Source organism: Papaver somniferum, chromosome 9 (genome assembly GCF_003573695.1).
Source record: "Papaver somniferum cultivar HN1 chromosome 9, ASM357369v1, whole genome shotgun sequence".
Classification (NCBI taxonomy): Eukaryota; Viridiplantae; Streptophyta; class Magnoliopsida; order Ranunculales; family Papaveraceae; genus Papaver; species Papaver somniferum.
Window position 1 is genome coordinate 171162403 of NC_039366.1, and position 4377 is coordinate 171166779.

Genomic DNA, 4377 nt, shown 5'->3' on the forward strand with positions numbered 1-4377 from the left:
CGGATAAGAATAGCACATCAAGGAGTTCGGCCTGCACGGCTAGGCGCCTCATGCGTAATTTTCTGTTGTCACAAAACCTCTGGGAGGTAAGCATATAATTCGGTGTCCTATTTGACATGAAAAAATAGATATTCCATGATATCGCCCTGAGTATCAAAATAATATACTTGAACAGTAAAATATTAGAGTTAAGCACATATTCAAACATTACTATGTAAATACTTATGAACACTCCCAGTATAAATAGTAAGGAGCCAATATTTGGCTCTTAAAAGCTTCTCGTAATCCTTTATTTTCCTTTTTTTTTATCTCGCGTATGGGAGAATTGTATTTATAGTGTCCTTTTGTACTTTTATTTACCGGCTATGTAACCCTGCAAAATTTTATTAGTTACCGTTTTAGTTTAATGCACTTTTTGGTGTTTGTTATTATTTTATTTTTATTTTTCTTTTTATTATTTAATACGACGACGGGGAGATCCAATCGTACCCTAAATACCATCTGGCTCAGGAAAGCCTGATTGTCACTTAATAAATTATTCCATTATCTATATTGTGTCCATATTTGGGTCGAAAAGTATCCTCCGGAAGCATTCAAGTATGTCAAAAATCATATTTCATTTTTTCCTATGGCGGTTGGTATTTATCCTGCCTTGTTTATATGTAGAAGGCATTTCTCACCTTCTCGTGACGACTATCGGAAGACATCTAGATTGAAATCTGTTTTCCCCTGTAGTGGACATACAACTCCATCTACTTATTGTTGTATTTCGTGGGAATCCAAAGCAGTTTATAATAATGATGATGTAAGGTTAGGGTGTTATTTTACTTTTCTGTCAGAAACGTTTGGAACAGAATTTTGGTTAGACATACAAGAAGTTTTATGTGAAGCTTCTTGTGGATGACTCCCTAGGAGTATTAATAGGAATGAAATAACTTCCAATGAAATGAATGGAATTAAAGTTATATAAAATGACGAAGCATTTCGAGTAGTGTTAGGGTGTGTTACTTGAGGGTAAATTTGATGGTAACGATGGATAGTGGTTGGGTCGACTTTAATCCTGACTGCATCTCCTTCTTAACTCTGCCTTTGACTCTGAATTTCAGACCCTTATATTATGGAGACGATCTTCTAGTCGAACGTTCGAGTTGTCGGTGTTATGGACTCTCGTAAAATTTGTTAAACTTATAGTTTGTTATATGTTGGTGTTTCATTAGCGGCGTTGATATGTTTGGTGGGTATAGAATGCCATGAAAATAGATACATTGCCTGCTTTGGGCTTTTTCTATATTTTCAAGATGCATCGCTTCCACATGTGCTTATTGTCGTCCACTCAAAGTTGGTCTCTCGTGATCACATTTGCTATTACTTTAGTATGTATGTTTGCATGGTTTTTGGTTTATATCCAAAAGGATGGGGATATGACTATCCAACATAAATGTGAATGCATAAATATATGAATCATATGTAAATACGTATATGAGAATGTAAGAATAGGCGTGGATGCGGGAATATACAAACCAAATGTAAATACAAAAATATGGAATGACGGTATGGGTTCGGCAATATCTCTTGGGATTAAAGCTACATGCGCCACATACAATTTTTAAAAGTTAACGAGCAAATATTCATTACAAATATAATGAATGACCATACTTTCTAGCGTTCGAGTATCCATCAAATGGTTTTTGTGGTATTATTTGGTCGATTTTATGTGTTTGTGTCTTCTCCAACATAAATATCTCAAGTGTTGTTGTCTTTATCCAAAAATAAGTGACAGGAATTGGTAAATAACGATATCACAACTATAATATATGGGTTTTATAGATAAATCGATAGTTTGTAAGCGAAACGTGGTAGTATAAACAATAACGTCATATAAGCTGAATGTTTAAAAAGATACAATAGGAAAAAGGATAACTTTGTTCCGATAGCAAGAGGTAAGTCGAATCCCCTTGGTTGGCACTATAATCAAGTTTTATTAAATATGTTGACCAACCCATCCAAGATAGTTATAAAGTATCAAAGCTCCTAAGAGTGAACTAAATAGTAAAAATAAAAGATATGAGAGAAAGACAGACTTCATTAGTGAGAAGTGTGATCCTTTCTTTAAGAGTAAGGTTACATATTTATAGGGATACAATAGATGTACTTCATCGACCTCATGTTATTCGTGGACTATAGTTTATGTTACATGGCTAGATATTTCTTTACATGCACGAACTTGGACTTGAGGCCTTACATATGCTTTAGAAACATATTTAGAATGTTGTATCCACACATAGTCTATAGCAGATACTCATTAGTTAAGTGATTACAATTGACTGCATCGTGTACCTACTGCAACCCAATAGATCCCCGTCAAGTTACCTAGTTTCAGTAGTACCCTTGCATCCACACCCTATTAACAAGCAACTCACCCGAATGACTTTATGTACGTCCATTTGTACCTAAGTGTTTCTCCCCATCCCGTCAAGAATATCTAAGTCATGTTGGTTACGTTTGGCTTCCAATTGTATACTTTGGCCAACTAGGATGCTATTCCCCACACCCTAGGATTTAATAACTGAATAGAGTAGCCTTAAGGCACTTAGCTTCCAGTTGCTAAAAATATGTACCAAGGCTCTTATGCTCGATATATGTAGTAGAGCTCCAGCTTGATTAATTTATACACTAAAGTAATAATTCTGACAGAGATTTTAAATTAGTGAATCAAAACTCACGAGGTGTTAAAGTAAACCCTCAAAACTTGATCTCAATCCTTTAATAACCGACACCCGTATCAGGATTGTGACATTTGCTTTCTCGAGCTTGCAGGCTTGAGTCTCTAAATAGAGTAAAGTCTTTTTCCACCAAAAGATGTACACTATGCAACCTTCTAAAAAGTATTATATTGTATGGTGTAAATTTTCTAGCCATCGGCAGTCCTCTATTTATACGATGAAACCAAACCTCGAGGTTTACTTTGTCTTCAAGATATACCAAATTCCATGTACAACGACATTTTTGTTTCCAAAGTAAACATACTTGCCTGGAATATGTTAATTGAGACTTATTATCTTAGCTATTAAAACCCCTTAATTAAATCACAACTATGCACTTATTATACTGGCAGAATTGCCTAAATTTAACTTATGTCATGATAAAAGTAAGTGTAAACATATTGCCTCGAACATTGAAGAAATCCTGGAAGCATATCAAAGATGTATGCTTCAAAATATGTATGTTTATTTTTAGGTTCCAAAACAATAAAATAGAGGTTTTGAAACCTACACATTTTGTATTTTTTTATCATGTGAACCACAATTATATTACTTGTTGTGTAACAGGAAGGTTTCGTAATCAATTCAACCATGATTTCAAAACCTATGTATTTTTCCTAACCTTAATTGGGTTTTGAAACGTATATTGTTTCATATATTTCGAAAAGACTAATTGTTGAAGTATTTTTCTTACGCTCCACTTGCACAATATCTTTTTATTCTGTAATTAAATCATAAATCTTTCTGTGTAGAAGCCTCATCCTTCTATGTGTATGATCATATGATCCATTAGGTTCAATCTAGTGTAAGTCTATCAAAACCACTAAAGATGTGCATGGCTTATATCTAATCAAATACCACTTTTAGATAAGTATATGATTTGGATACTTCCCAAGTTCATCTTCTTTTAATATTCATTCTTACAAGTTTGCAAAGAATGATAATGATCAATTTAAACCTAAGACTCTGAAATATGAACCTAGGCGAAGCAGACTAACTACTTGAGATATGTTTTGACATCAAAGCATAAATACATTTTTAAACTTGACGTACCAACACATGTAGGATTCGATCGAGCTCTGCTCTAGTGATGGTATCATAGCCGATGATCGGTCAACTATCGAGGGTGAGAGTGTACACTAGATGGGTAAGGTTAGGTACATGTCTCGTGAGGGGGAGAGTACGTCAAATATATGGATTGTATGTTCGTAACTAGGGAAGAACTCAATTTTAAGCGCGAATTATTTTTAAATTTATAAAAATTTATGATGGTTCAATATGAATAATTCTCTGATAGTCGTGAACAATTTGATGGTTGTTAACTAATTAATTGCTAGAAAGAATAAAAACCGGAAAAAAAGGACCAAGTAACCAAACTGGTTATCTAATGCAGGGTAAAGTTATAGATGTTGTTGATAGTTATAAAAGTTATCTCTTCACTTGAGTATAGTCGGTCACTGAACCAAATTTAAGCTATTATATACGGTTGAATCTGACACAATATGACAAATATTTTCTGAATTATCCAATTGTTCTTCACAAAAGTATAGTTGTCTAATATTTCATACCAAGTGTTGTATAATATTCAAGTGTTTGGTTCATTAAATTAAAAAAA